The sequence below is a fragment of the Heteronotia binoei genome, chromosome 1 (assembly GCF_032191835.1).
Source record: "Heteronotia binoei isolate CCM8104 ecotype False Entrance Well chromosome 1, APGP_CSIRO_Hbin_v1, whole genome shotgun sequence".
Taxonomy (NCBI): Eukaryota; Metazoa; Chordata; class Lepidosauria; order Squamata; family Gekkonidae; genus Heteronotia; species Heteronotia binoei.
The window spans coordinates 247,085,536-247,101,563 of record NC_083223.1 but is presented as its reverse complement, the minus strand read 5'-3'; the positions used below and the strand labels follow the sequence as shown (position 1 = coordinate 247,101,563).

At 45.1% G+C, this 16,028-nt stretch overlaps 1 protein-coding gene across 8 annotated transcripts in view; it reads right to left on the bottom strand.

Annotated features, from left to right (window-relative positions):
• DTNB (dystrobrevin beta) overlaps nucleotides 1-13,432 on the bottom strand; it is a 178,728-nt gene extending 165,296 nt beyond the window's left edge. For all 8 annotated transcript variants that reach the window (XR_009556037.1, XR_009556035.1, XR_009556036.1 and 5 more), the window contains exon 1: nucleotides 13,303-13,432. The gene's annotated coding sequence lies outside the window, so the exon portion shown is untranslated. The remainder of the gene's footprint in view (nucleotides 1-13,302) is intronic.
• Between the last annotated feature and the right edge of the window lie 2,596 nt (nucleotides 13,433-16,028).

Below are 16,028 nucleotides of genomic sequence, written 5' to 3'. Positions count from 1 at the left end.
TTTAAAACTTGTAGGTTGCAAACAGAGCATGGTTGACACGAGAGCCAATTTTGTAAAACTACTACAGTATAATTTTCTTCCCACAAGTACACACAAGGGCAAGCCTCTCTTACTCCAATTACAGTTCATGGTGATTAACTTGATATTCCACTTTAAGCTATGTTAGCAGACATTGTTGCTCTGGAGACCTTGCCAGATCTCTGCAAAGTTGCAGAACAACAAAAGGTAAAGCAACATGACCCAGAATACTTATCCTGCTTTCTTGCTTTTCTCTTTTATGTGCAATGACGTCATGTCAGGTATTTGGACAAGTAATTGTGAAATACCTTTCCCACAAACAAAGGGAGAAATTCATCCTACTCTGGCCACTATTCACTGAAAGTCAATCATTGATGTTGCTTCTGCAACATGAGAGTTACAATTCTTCTGCTTTAGAACAAGTTGAGGCTACTAACTTCTCCAGAGACAGAAGGTTGTAAGAAAGAAAAAAAAAAAAGTGCCAAGCAGCTGAAATGTTCTTTTTATAGTTTTGGATTCACTTCAGACCATGTTCTCCTATTAGAGCTTTCATTTCAGCTGTCTGCCAAGGTAGAGTTGCTAATCCCACCTAGATTCCAGACTCCCTAATATTCCCATGCCCCCTTTCCCCATTCTACTACTGAAAAGCCTTAATCTTTTCCATTTTAGTCCACCACCTTCACTTGAACATATATGAACATATGAAGCTGCCTTATACTGAATCAGACCTTTGGTCCATCAAAGTCAGTATTGTCTTCTCAGACTGGCAGCGGCTCTCCAGGGTCTCAAGCGGAGGTTTTAAACACCTCTTTGCCTGGACCCTTTTTTGGAGATGCCGGGGATTGAACCTGGGACCTTCTGCTTCCCAAGCAGATGCTCTGCCACTGAGCCACCGTCCCTCCCCTAGGGACTTCTGCATCTTCACTTCTCTTTGGGAGAATCAAGCAAAAAAAAAAAAAGGTTGTTATATCATAGTCCCATCTGCAACATGATCCAGGCAAGTTAGTTGTTGCATATACTACCAGAAGAGCTCTAGAGACACAACAGCTATAATAAAGCTGCACAAGGCCAGCTGTCTGATGCATCATTGTAGTTTCTTGTAGACATAAGAACTGTAGCCAACTGAATTTTTAAGAAAAGCCATTTCCAGTTAGTAATCAGAACTAGTAGTTTTGCGAAGTACTTCCTGGGGATTTAGAAACAATGTGTCTCTCTTGCAACTGTGATTTAAAAGGTAAAGGTTGTCCCCTGTGCAAGCACCAGTCGTTTCTGACTCTGGGGTGACTTTTTGTTTTAAGATAAAGGTAGTCCCCTGCGCAAGCACCAGTCATTTTCGACTCTGGGGTGACATTGCTTTCACAACGTTTCATGCCAGACTTTTTATGGGGTGGTTTGCCATTGCCTTCCCCGGTCATCTACACTTTCCCCCCAGCAAGCTGGGTACTCATTTTACCGACCTCGGAAAGATGGAAGGCTGAGTCATCCTTGAGCCAGCTACCTGAACCCAGCTTCCACAGGGATCATGAGAAGAGAGCCTGTACTGCAGCACTGCAGCTTTACCACTCTGCACCACGGGGCAAAATGTAAAGGTAGTCCCCTGTGCAAGCACCAGTCATTTCTGACTCTGGGGTGATGTCGCATCACAACATTTTCATGGCAGAATTTTTATGGGGTGGTTTGCCATTGCCTTCCCCCGTTACCTACAGTTTACCCCCAGCAAGCTGGTTTACCTTTTATGTATTGTATAATTTTATCAGTCTTCTCTCCCTTCTAACTGAAGCCCTCAGCAACATTCCACGGGGAAACAATTTGTTCAACTTACAGAACAGCACATAAATTCTTAGGGCAGCAAGGAAGAAAGTAAAAGCCAGATCAATCAGAGAAATGGTGTAGTGTGAAGCTATTTACCCCAATTTAAAATATTTATTTAAAATGCTCCTGATTTGCTTCCTTCTCACAACAGGACCCAAAGTGGTAAAAAACTTGGGTCATGATGTGGCAAACTAGCTCTGTATCAGAAGAAAGCAAGGAAGCCAAACTGCCTTCAGAAAGCAAATCTTAATCTAGATGAATTTCTTGTACTGCACAGAGCACTTATGCCTATGGAATTATGTCACATAATACAATTCAACAGGGAAGCCAATGTAGTGTAGTTATTGCTGGAATAGAACTTGGGAGACTTGAGTGCAAATCCCTACTCAGTCATAAAGATCTTTGGGTGACCTTGGGCCAGTCTCTCTCACCCTAATTTACCTCATGGGGCTGTTGCCAGGATAAAAAGGAGACAATAACCATGTATATTCCCCTAAACTACTCAGCAGTAGGGCAGAATATAGAAGAACAAGGTGGAAAAGCTGATGTCATGCTTTTAACGAACAATAATCTGAATTTTCTATTTTAAAAAATCTGAATTTTCTCTCATTCTAGACTCATGAGACAACTGGAAAAACTCAAAAGAGGAGAGACAGATATTAAATGCAGCCATCTGAGCACACATCTAGAAATATCACTGGATGCTTTCCTGGTTTTAAAGGCATCAGGTGTAATTCTCCCTCTGGCATTATTGCTGCACAGCCACTATTTCTTTCAGTAGGATTTGTGTCCTGCTCTTTTTCAGCTGAAACAAATGCAGACTGTAAGGCAATAGTGGCAAATTATCCCTACCTTCTGTTAAAGCAGAACTGCTTTGCAATTCCACTGAAAGCAATTGAATTCCTCTTTCTGCACTCTAGTTTGCAACAGAAAACCCCTAAGTAGCAATGCAGACAATTGCCGGGTATAGGGAACAGAGATACATGCTGAGACATTGTCAGGTTTGAAAGGCAAATTCCACTTAAATCAATTCTGCAGTAAGACATATGGAGGCAGGTACGCAAAGACTGCACTGAATCCTCTAAATGCCCAAGTCTAGGTCCCAGAAAACAGCAAAAAGATTAAAACTGAGCTGCTAGAGCTAAATGTATGGCTCATTTTTCAATTATCTGTGAGCAATTACTTCTCTCTCTGCTCCCACACATTCCCTCTCCCACCTCCCTGTATCTAGGCCTTACAACAGACCTCTGGCACTGCAGAAAGGATGAAGTCAAGGAACAAGAACTTTTCCAGTGCATCAGCTCTGCTTTAGTGTTTCCTCCCGTAAGAGGATCAGAAGGCAAGCTCCCAGATACGTAGGGAACTAGAGAGAGGGGTAATCCTGACTCTTTGTGTTGCTTGGAATGGTTCTCATCTAGGGATGGTTCATGAGTCAATAGTCAGCATGAACTTGGCCCAGTTTGGAGCCCCTGAACTGATTCAGGGAAGGTATCTTCCCCAAACATTTACCGGACTTTTGTCCAGTTCAGCTGTTTGGGCCATTTAAACCTAATAGCAGAGCAGTGTGGGACCACAGCCAACCTGTTAGGTTTAAATGGCTGCGAATCATTTCACGAGTTGGTTTTGCTTCCCCCTCAGCCTTCCATCCTTCCGAGGTCGGTAAAATGAGTACCCAGTGTAGATGACTGGGAAAGGCAATGGCAAACCACCCCATAAAAAGTCTGCCGTTAAAATGTTGTGAAAGCAACATCACCTCAGAGTCGAAAATGACAGGTGCCTGCACAGGGGTCTACCTTTACCTTTTACCCAGGGGGAAGCAAAACAGACTGGTGAAATGGCCTAATACCTGATGGGCGCACCTGCCCCATTGTTAAGTCAAAATGGCTCCAAGCTTCTATGTGAGAGGAAGCAAAACAAACTTGTGAAATGGCTGCTAACCATTTCAGTCTAACAGCTGATGAGTGTACCCACCCCACTGTTAGGCTGAAATGGCTGCCAGCCCATTAAGCTGTTAGGTTTAAATGGCTGCAGGCCACTAAACTGATCAGCTTCAATCCCCACCCCTGCTTCCTAAGGATTGCCGCTCGCTTCTCTTTTTTTGTCCCCTCCACTTTGTGGGCCAGCTCCCCTGTTCTCTTGGCCATTGAGAAAGGGGAATCTGAACTACCTAGTTCAGTTCAGAGCATTTTTGGCTCAATTCAGGAGTCGGTTGCGGGCACCCCCTAGCTGGAATTTTTATGTTTGTGCCCATCCCTAATTCTCAACTCTAAGCTCTGTGAAAAGTTTTGTCCAGCCTTCTTCGGAATAGCTGAACTCTCAGCATTTTGTCGGTAACACAAACCACACACCACCTTCAGTGGTTACATTGCAGCAGCCCAGCCAGCAGATCAATGGGCTAGGAAGCTGTGCCAAGTCTGCTATACCCTGGGAATAGCCACAAGTTGTGCCTTAACTTAGAAGCTACCCATTATCTGTTGTGGCCAATAACAAGACTCCTGCTTCACTGGTTCTACAAGAACAGAGCAGTGATCTTCAACCTTTTCAGTTCATTCCAAAGACATGCATGGGGCCCACTAAGCTGCTAGCATGTGACAACAATCACAAAAAGAGGAATAGCCAGAATTACAATCTCACTGGTGGCAATGCCAGAACCTTGGGCAGAAGACCAAGAGATGTGGGGAGAAAAAACTCAGGCTGGGTACCAGGAGATGTATTCCCATGAGGAAAAGCCAATGATCAGAATCATGAAGTAATTCTCTCCACTACTGAGTGTCCTCATCTCACTATTGCATTTATCCTCTTATTGTGTGGTACTTTGCTTTCTATACTTGCATGCTAGGAGCAAGCCTTTCAAAAAATCAGCAAAAAAGAAGCTGGCTCTGTATGAGCTAACAATTCACCCATAGGTTAAAATAGGGGTCCCCAACTCCCGGCCATGGACCAGTAGCGGGCCGTGGCCTGTTAGCAACCAGGCCTTGGAATGAGGCAGAGACCTTTGCCTACTACTCATTTAAAGACCCCCATGGGGGGCAGGAACAGGGTGTGGGCGTGGGGGCAGCCTGGGGCAGCAAAAACCCCAGCACCCCCACCGGTCCATGGAAAAATTGTCTTCCACAAAACCGGTTCCTGGTGCCAAAAAGGTTGGGGACCACTGGATTAAAGAACACCATCACGAAAGACACAGGGAGGGCACAGTCTGCCAGTTATTGAAGCAACTGATTTCATATAGGATCCTTCAAAGATTACCAAATATGTGCTGCAACTATATAAACTAAGCTTAAACTTTTCCAGTAAGATTTGTCATTGTGTTTGTTCCAATAAATGCAACACATGACCTCAGGACAACCCACTGTTAACCTTTCTCTCTCTCTCTCAGCTTGGCTTCGCGAACGAAGATTCAAGAAGGGTGCAATAGTCCACGTCTGCTGCAGGCTCACCACAATGAAATAGTCCATTTATTCCCACTCATTTTCCTAACCCAGCCAGCGTGGAGCAGAGGTCAGTGCTTCTCATTAGATTTGTGAACAGTCCTGTCAGAGACCTTTCCAGAGTCTTAAATGTCCCCAAATTATTCCTCAGAGGACAGCTGCTCAGCCCCTGCACTAGCCTCACAAGTTTTCTTCCTGATGCTTCTCCTGCCCCAGAGAGCCCACAGCTGAAGCTACAAAGACTGAATGAGCTGCCCCAAGCTCAGCAAGGCTTTAAATTCAGTGATTTTCTCTGCAGCTATGAAACCCAGCAGCTCTAAAGCTGCAGAAGGGCCACAGCCTACCCCGGTGTCTAGCCTCTAAGAGGCACAGACTTGCCAGCCTCAGAACGGCATTCAAGTCTGTAACAGAGGAGCAGAGCTGTGCTACTGGGATTGCACTCTAGGCTTAAAAACAACCCTTCTAGCATTAAAGAGCCAGTCATGTGATTAGAATGGAAGCAATATCATGCACTTCTAAACTTGCAGGAGGGCTCACTGAGTCATCTGAAGACAATTTTTATTCCCCTACAACTGACCAGTGCATGGCTAACTAATGAACCTGGCTTACGCATAATGCATTTAGATCCAGGTGGATAGTCATGTTGATCTGAAGCAGGACAACAAAGTTTGTGTCCAGTGGCACCTTTAAGACTAACAAAGTTTTATTCAAGATATAAGCCTTCATTTGAATTAAAGGAACAGTTTCCACAAGTAACAATGGCATCTGAACTGAAATACCAGTGAATCACATGTAATAGTGTTCGTACAGATCAAACTGCATAACTTTATAAGAGAAGAAAATATTCCATTGAAACATGTCAAGATGCACTTCCCAAACTAACTCAAACTTTAGTTTCTGTGCATAGCAGAGCTATTTTATCTGTGCTCTCCTTCACTTTCTCTCCACCTTGTATATTCTGCCTTATTGGGGGGGATATGGAAAAGAGGAAGCATGTGGAATTAGCCTGACCTAATACCCCTCCCTCCCTTTTTTGCTATTTGGCCAGTTCTGATTTCATTTTGTGTGGTAGAATATACACTTATATATAGAATATACACTTCCTGAAATAAGCAGCAATAGTCTATGGAGATGTGAAACTCCTTCATCAAGTAGCACTGGGGACAGACAACTTGACACAAAATATTCTATTGCCACATAAATTCAGTCTCAGCTTTAATTTGGCAGCTGTTTTAGCAGCGGATGCAACATTAACACAAAACCTGCCAACCAAGAGCCAGAGAATGCAGTCTAGACACGCACTAAATCTTAGAAGTGCATAATTATCATCAAGATCACTTCTGGAAGAACTCCAGTACTCATTTCCCTGTTCCATTGGCTCTCTTGCAGTGAGGTGTCTTGGTTTTCAAGGTCATTAGCAAAATAACCTAACTAGAAGTTAACAAGGACTGTGACAGAGCTTTCAGCAAGAACTCATAGCTAAGCTGGGGGTGGGGGGGGGGTTCTGAAGTCAAATATAAAGCAGTTTTGGAAGCTAGAGTGACAATCTGGATGCACAGCTTAATTTTTGCAAATGGCTCAGTATTCAAAACTTTAATAATATTGTGAAGAACAAAAAGATAACCTACACCTCATTTTTTAATCACTAAATACTTCAAAGGAGGAAAAGTAAAATTGTCAGTGCGCAAATATTTTTAATGAAAAAGGGACATATGTGTCAGCGTTAGAATATGCGCTTTGCATGCAGAAGGGCCCAGGTGCAACTGATGGGAAAGAACTATCAACCCTTGGAAAGGAACTATCAATGGTCCAACTCAGCATAAAGCAGCTTCGTATATACATACATAAAACAGCAAAGGTTTTTAACTAGATAAGACACTGAACAGATAGCAGAATTTTTTATTTCAACTGACTTGCCTGCAGCATGTTACTTTATAGATAAAGTACAGGCAATAGAGAGAGCACGCACAGTTATGTGTGCGGAATTTTTCAAGCTGTCAGTGGATTTACTAAGAGATTGTTGGCATTTGGGGAACAACAACTTTTATGTAATGGTCCATGCTACAGTCACCTTCAGGCTGAGTTACTGTAATTCACTTTACATAGGGCTTCCCTTGAAACTGACCCAGAACCTACAACTGGTACAAAATGTGGCAGCACAGGTTCTTACGGGGACCCCTCAGAGGGCACATATACATCTAGTGCTGTGCAAGTTGCATTGGTTGCCAGTGGAGCACTGGATAAAATTCAAGGCTTTGGTGCTTACCTTTAAAGCCCTTAATGGTCAGGGACCCACATATCTTCAGTACCACCTTTCCCGGTATGTCCCCTAAAGGACATTAAGATCAGTAGATAAGAACTTTTTGGTGATCCCTGGACCAAAAGATATCCAGCTGGCCTCAGCCAGGGCCTTTTCTGCCTTGGCCCCAGCCTGGTGGAACTCTTTGCCGAGTGACGCTGGTGCCCTGTCTGATTTATTAAAGTTTCACTGGGCATGTAAGGCAGAGATGTTCTGTCAGGCCTTTGGTTCAGGCCAGCAACAGTTATTACATCTGCCTGGCATCTTCTCTCCCCCTCTTCCCCTTGACTGAAAGTTAAAACTGCCACCTTGCTTCTAAATGTTCGTCATTTCTGGAAGTTTAAATATATTTTATGGTTTTATAGTTTTAACTTTTATATTGTATATTGTACCATATTAAAGTCTTGTGAACCACCCTGAGCCCCATCTAGCCCAATAAAATTCAATCTAATAAATAAATAGATTGCATTTGGGGGGGGGGGGGTGTTGTGTTTGTGTGTATGCACACCTGGAAGTCATGGCGACCTCTGGTGACCGACCCCTACTGGGGGCCTGGAGGATATTCAGAGACGTGGCTGAATAAATCCTGTTCCCACCTCCTGATATTCCAAGGAGGACTCCCATCCAAGTACTTGCCGGAGTCCTGCTTAGGTTTCAAAATCTGATGAGATGAGGTTTGCTTGGACTAGCCAGGTCAGGGTGGGAACAACAACTTTTAATGGCATATTAGGAAAAATATTTAGCTCTCTGTGCGTGCTCAGAAGCAAACACTGCATGAAGACTGCAATTATTTGAGAATACAGCAAACAAACAAGATGGCAACTACAGAACATTGCAGACTACGTTTTTAAAATAAAAAGAATCATATCAGACAGTTTCAATTAAACTGAAAAGACTGTGGTCCTATGTACACACTTTCAAGTAAATTTGGATAGGATCAGGCTGTGAGACTCAAGCTATTCTTCCAGCTGGTTGATTCAATGCACTCTTCTGGAAAATTAAAGAAGTGTTTCAGGAAGGCTAGGACAATACACAGAGGTTTAGCCACCATTCCATGTTTAGCATCATAGAGTTAGAAGGGACCTCTAGTGTCATCTAGTCCAATGCAGGAAATTCACAAATACCTTCCCCCCATACTTCCCCACTGCCCCTGATCCATGCCCAGAAGATAGCAAAAATCTGCAGGATCTCTTGCTAAACTGGCCTGGAGAAAAATTGCTGACTGACCCCAAAATGTCAATCAGCATTTCCCTGGGCATGCAAAAAATCCAGTCTTTAGCCAAAGTCCAGTTTTAGAGATAATACATGCATGGTGGCTGCTTTAGGCTATAGTAAACTCTGGCTTCCTACTTATGGTGAACCACCAGGCTTAATTAAGTGCTAGCACAGATTCAAATCAACACACAAAAAAAGAACACACTGACTACACCCATTTCAAGAACTGCAAAAATTAATGCCTTGAGGATGCTGAATTGGGTGAAAAGGCAGCACAGGAATATTTTAAATAACGTTTTTTAAAAATCCTACACAGAGGCACACAGGCAGGAAATTACATACAACTAATGTTTAGATTAGCACTGGTGACAACTAGATTTGCTGCATGTGCCCATAGTGTCTTAATGCACACACTCTCCACATACGGACAAGAAAAAACTCATGTGAATATGTGATATGAAAAAAAAATCTATGCAGGGATTCCATTCTATTTATTATGCAGATGTGATTTTGAGGCAGAAATACTGTAATGAGCAATTTAAGGCAAATTACAGGCACACTAAAGGGTTAAATGCATAATACTGCAAGGTCAAACTCTCAAACCAACAGCATGTAAATTAACTAAAAGCCTACAACCAAAGATATAGCTGGTTAGCTCAAGCATATGCAAATTTCATACAGACACACAAGCACTTCCAGGATTCATACAAACACAAGAAAAATTTGTGCTTCCTATGAACCTGCCTGGGAAGGCGGGGCCTCACTTCCAACATCATGGTAACCTCTGAAGGCTAGCATGTCCAAAGCAGAACACAAATATAATCCCCAAATCTCACCCTGGCTCCAGACACAGTGGAAGAGAGGTGGGAATCACCCAAGTCAAAACTGTGCTTAGAAGACAACCTTTGAACTAAAGCACCAAAAGCAAAATCCTAGATCTCCTGAGCTCTCTCCATCTGCCCATCTCTGCAGCCACCACCATCACAGCTATTCCCTCTTCTCTATTCTTACCTTCCAAGAACTTGTTGGTACTTAAAGGACAAGCTACTACACCACTCAGCTCACACACATCCTGTTCCTGTCAGCCCAGACTAGAAGGGCTAATTGAGGACAGAAGCAGCATCTCATACACTGAGTGGTACTGGGAAGAGGAAGTGGTGGCTTACAGGCTCAGCAACAGCTGGTGCAAGAAATGGAGGATGAAGAACAAGCAGGACCCACAAAACTCTATATATAAAGGGGGACTTGGATATTGTGACTTGGCTGATAGATTGGTGTGGAGACTTGGTGACTATTTCCTTTGTGCCAGCAGAATGCACACTCTCTAGACCAGGCGTGTCGAACTGATTTTTTATGAGGGCCAGAACTGACATAAATGAGACCTTGACAGGCCAAGCCATGTATGTCATAAAAATGTAATGCCAGGTAGCAGAGATATAAACTTTACAAAGGACACAGACAAACACAAAGGGTTTTTTAAACTTAAAATAAAACTTGCTTAAAACATTAGCACTTGTTTGTCTTAAAGGTGCTTTCTTTGTATCTCTCCCATGCAATCCAGGCTCTCTCAACTGCACAGCAGCCAAGCCTTTCTTCCTTCTATTGGCTGAGGCTCCTCCCCCTCCTGGTCCCCTGGGGAAGGAAAGAAAGAGCCAAAGTTTCTTTTGAGGCAAGCTGTCCTTCCCGCCTTCCTCCCCAAGGGAGGAGCCTCAGCCAATGGAGAAAACAGAGGCTTTGCTCTGTAGCTCCTGTGCAACTGAGCAACCTTGGCAAAGCTAGCTGTGATGCAGAAGGAAGAAAGAGAGAGGGAGAAGGAAGCAGATGATAGCCATTTGCTTGGGGGGGGGTCTGATTTGGCCCCCGGGACCACATGTTTGACACCCCTGCTCTAGACCCTATGTCAGGCTTTGCATAGTTCACCAAGTTCCATGTTGTGTCCTCAGATTCCTGCTTTTCAAGCCACTGTCCACTTTGTCCTATTTCCTCTGGAAGCCCAGCCTCCCTGCTATTCTTCTCTCCCTCTCACGTAGCCCCTCTTGATCCTAAGCACTGAAATACAAAAACACCAACCAATTAGTCCTTTTTTGCTTTAATTCCCTGCTGACTGCTCCTTTCAACAAGTCTCCTGTCCTAATCTACTGTTCCTTCTCAGCCCACTCTGAACTTTTTGTTCAGGTTCTTACCTCTAGGTTTCCTCTCCTCTTGTTTTCCAATAGACGGAGGCTTCCCAGCCCTCAATCTGCTTTCATGCAAGATCTTAACTGTGTCCAGACTTCCTTTACAGAAACTAGACTGCAAACTCTTTAGTCCCCTGAACAAATAAACCTTTCATGTCATCATACCCGTTCAGCCAATGAGAAGTGACTTTTCATGCCAAGACTTGATTCACAAAACAGCATGCTGATATAACCAGTCATTAAACTACACAATTCAAGCCTTCTAAGTTGCAGGGTTTCAGAAAATGGAGGAGGAACTACTTATGTGTAAATACAAGTTACAAAGCCCTAAGTGATAGTGATGCATGTGTTTATACACGATAAGGAAATCACCATTTTGAGCAGAGGAACAGTGGCAGGTTCAGTGCCAATTTAACCCTTATCACACTGGCTGCTTTTCTGCTCCCCATTCTGCCCCACATGTGCTTCCAGGTGTGTGAGCATGAATGGGCAGGTAGGGAATATGGGAAGAGCAGCAGCTGCAGAGGCAATTGTAAATGGAAAGAAAGTCAAACAGGAATAACATGACAAAGCTTGTATTGTCCCTCCACATGAGAACTGCAGACATCACCACCCCCAATGAAAAAATGTCACACAACTCTGTGGCATGCAATGCCTGATTAAATCCAAAGCAAGACTTTCCCCAGAGGCAATGCAGGAAGAGATAGTCAGTGCTGTCCACTGTCAGCTGGTGCTGATTCACCCAGATAGCAATCCAGGAGCTTGGCTCAGGCTCAATGCCTTGCTGCACCCTTCTATGGGCTTGAGATCTGCACCCTCATGCTGAATTGCTCCCAGCTCCACCATAAAAATTAAGACAAACACACCATTTCACAGAGGCTACATACTCCTAATCAGCAGGTATCCAGGCAATAAGTTCTTCCACAGTGAGAAAAACCATTTCTCACAAGATGGTTAAGGCATCCAAGCTATATACTAACAATAAAAGCCATCTCCACTGATTCAACCCATCTCTACTTCAGCTCTGAAGAAAAAGATACTGTCAGACTACTGAACGTGAAAACCCATATATGACTAGAGTCTGGCTGGACCCTGAACCCACACATTCTGGGTCCCATGATTCCTAAGAAGTGCACAGGAGTTAGACCAGTGGAAGGAATAATCCCAGAAGGCCTCCAGCTTCAGCCATGATCCCCTGGGCGCATCCATCAGTCATAGCAATTGTATATTCTATTTGAAAAAATGAAACTGCCTTATCCTGAGTCAAACCATTGGTCTATCAAGGTCAGCCTTGTCTACTCTGACCAGCAGAAGCTTAACAAGATTTCAGAGATTTTCTCATCAGCTACTACCTGATCCTTTTAACTGAAGGTGTCAGAGATTGAACCTAGGACCTTCTGCATGTAAAGCAGATGCAGCACCACTGGACCATGGCCTCTCCTCACGTTTGCCATACCAAGGCTTACTTGCACGAACAGCAGCAGAGACAAATGTAGACCTACAATGAAGAGCATGAAACCACATCTATCAGAGCACCAAACTACATTAATCTCTTGAGAAATGCACTTAATGATCTACACCAAGGGGCTGTTATGTGGATGAATGAAATGCAAAGCACTTTACACTACAGTTAACATCACGTAAGCCAATTTCCACCATTCTCTATAATGACCCAGAGAGGTAAAGTCATACAACATCATATGCTCATTAGGAAGAAGGAATCCCTCTCTCCATTCCAGTGTGAGCGTCACTTCCATTTCTGCCAGTGCATGGCAACCATCTGTTCAGCTGGAGAAATAACACTGGGTAAACCCATACCCCTCATGATAACGGATCCCAACCTGTGCCCGCCCCCCCCCCAAAAAAAAAACAGTTAAGGCTCCTGCACAGATGGGCTGCCACTTTACATTCACAAGAGACGTAAGAGGGGAGGGAGAGATCTGTGAAGCAGGGCTTGGCCCTTTCATTAACATACACGGCCAGCAGGGCATCAGGGGGAGACCGTCAGCACCTCTCCGCCCATGCAGCCCTGCTGCTGATGCCCATGCTGGCGGTGCAACATAGGCGGCTACAGCGTTCTCGGTCTACCAAGGTCTCTTGCAGATGGAAAATAAAAGGCAGGAGGCTTCGCTATGGCACTCCAGGTGGGAGTGGAGGCGAAGGGTCAAGCGAGGTAGCCTCCAAGTCTTCCTAGTTATAGATACACAGATAAAGACGGGTCGCGCAAACCCTGCGCTGAAGAAACTGCGGGAGGGGAGGCGAGGTTCTCCCTGGGGCTTTAGGGGCACGGTGGAGCAGCCCCCCACAATCCCGGCGACCTTTCCATCCCGCCCCCCCGCGTTCTCTCACTTACTTCTCTGATGGGGGAGCGCTTATCCGTCGGCCGGGGAAGGGGGTGACCGCCCAGCCTCCCCGCGCGCCACAGCGTTGCTCCCCTCAGGCAGCTCCGTTCGCACCTACCGAGCGGCCAACCGACGAACCAAAAACGATCTCCCCTCAGCGCGGAGGACCCGCCTTCCCTGCTCCACTACCCAATCCAGACAGTGGCTGCCAAAGGGAAGCGAAACGACAGGAGGAGGGGGAAAACATTCTCGAGCCAACCCCACAATATATTCGCGCCTCCGCCAAGACCATAACCAATAGAAAGGCGAGGACCCGGCCGCAAAACCCCACCCACCCGATGCCGGCCACGCCAGTTAAACCAATCAGAGCTTGTATACAGGATCAGGGCTGCGAGGGGCGACCGGCTGTGTGTATTCTCTCACTCAGCCGCACAATCTCACAAGGGCGAGATCTGGCGCATGCGCACATATGCCTAGCCAATCGGCTCTTTCTGTGTTGCTCGCGACCCCTTTTTCTGTTCACGCGCTCTAATGACCCTCCTCACTCCGCCTTCTCAGGAGTGCGCAGGCGTATGACTTTCCAGCGTTTGCTGTAATAATAGGGGGTGCCTGACCTATGTTTAGGGTCTCTTGAGTGGTCATACCCTTCAGCCCTTTGTGCGTCCTATTATCGCGATGCTTTTTTTTAAAGCTTGGCTCTCGCCAGGAGAAAAAAGAATTCTTTCATCTGTTGCCCAGGCTGCACCACTACTCACTGCGGGGGTGGGGGGTCGTCACGTTAGGGAAGTTCCATGCATGAAAATAGTTAACGTGCCGGGACTGTAGTTTAACTTTCTCCCTAACAGTTTATCTATGTATGTATTTACTCACTCCATTTATAGTTCACATATCTGTCCGAGGCTCAAGGTGGATTACGTAATTTAGAACAATGCAGTCAGAACTGTGTGATACAGATAATAAAGATTGCAGTAAAACTGGATCACGAAATTAGAGACATTAAAAGTAAAATACATTAGAATAAAACAGGATTGCAAAATTACAGAACAAAGGAATAAAACAGTACAATATATGCAACAAGCAATGCAATGAAAGTTGTTTACAATTTCACTTATATTAGCCACAACCCAATTATTTTTATTAAAATGAAGGAATATTCCATTGTGAGATGGAGCCCTGAGTCTCTTAAAACGTTTGCATAATAGATTCAGCTGGGTAGCTTGTTAGTCTGAAGCAAGAGAACAGAGGTTGAGTCCACTGATTCCTTTAAGACCAACGAAGTCTAATTCTGGCTTTTGTGTGCAGAAAGCAGTGCAGCAGCCAGGATGTGCGTTTACAGAGGTGGCATTGAAAAGGAGCAAAATAATTAAAAGCGCTACTGTTACACTTCTGGTATGTTGACTTGTCTTCGGCACCATGGAAAGAAGATGGCATAAAGATGGGGATGTGGCCCATGGCATTGGGGGTCTTTGCATAGCCCCACAACTGTGTCGCATCATATTACATATAGCATAAGAATTTTAAGAAGAGACAAGTGGTCCATTTTGTCTAGCATACCCTGCAGCCAACTAGTTGCCCTGGAAGGCCAACAAACAAGAAAAGGCTAGAAGCTTCCACAAATGCTGTCTCCTAGCACTGTTATTCAGAGCCTTACTTCTTCTGGACATTGAATTTCTTTTTAATCATCTTGGTTTGTGGACATTAAAGCACCTATCCTGCATGAATTTGTGTAATCCCCTTTTCAAGCCATCTGTGCTGGCATATATCACTACACTGTCACTGAATTCCATTCAGTAAAGAAATACTTCCTTTAGTCCAGGGGTCCCCAACCCCTGCACCATGGACCGGTATCAGTCCATGGCCTGTTAGCAACCGGGCTGCGAGGCAGAGTCACCACACCACACCTTTCGCCCACCCAGGACCTGGGCGGTCAAAAGAGGCAACATGGCCTCACTTCTCTTGCAGGGGAGGCAGCCTCACCACCCCTTCTGCCCGCCCAGGATCCAGGCAGGTGGAAGGGGTAGCACTGCTGATCAGTGGGGGTCTATTAATGAGGTGTATGCGAAGGTTGCAGCAGTGCTGCCCCTTCCACCTACCTGGGTCCTGGGTGGTCGGAAAGGGCAGCACTGCCGCAACCTTCACATACCCCTCATTAATAGATCCCCACCAATCAGCTGATCGACAGGGGTCTTAAAAGGGGAGGCAGACTGGCTGTTTCTTCCGCCAGGCTGCCCAGCGGGGAGGCGGCAGAAGCAGCCCCAGTCCTACCCCCCCCCCCATTTAAAGACCCCTCTGTTGGGCAGGGATGGGGTGCAGGCAGGCGGCAGTCTGGGGTAGCAAAAACCCGAGCCCCGCCACCCTGTCCGTGGAAAAATGGTCATCCACAAAACCAGTTCCTGGTGCCAAAAAGGTTCGGAGCCTCTGCTTTAGTCTATCCTGAATCTATTGCCCATCAATTTCATAGGGTGCCTCAGAGTTCTAATGTGAGAGGTAGAAAACGTTTTCTGTATTGACTTTCTCCACCCCATGTATCCCTAATAGCAAAGATAGACAATCTTTTGATATTTAAATCCAGTGACTGGAGCTCTGAATGTGCAAGGCAGAGCTTTCTACAAACCTGCACCTTGCCAGAGGCTGAGCACATTCCAGAGAGCTCTGAGAGAGAGCGGATGAGAAGTGCTATAAGGGTGAGCTTTGGCTTTCTAAACAGCTGGGGAAGTTGCTGAGAATTTCTGAGTTT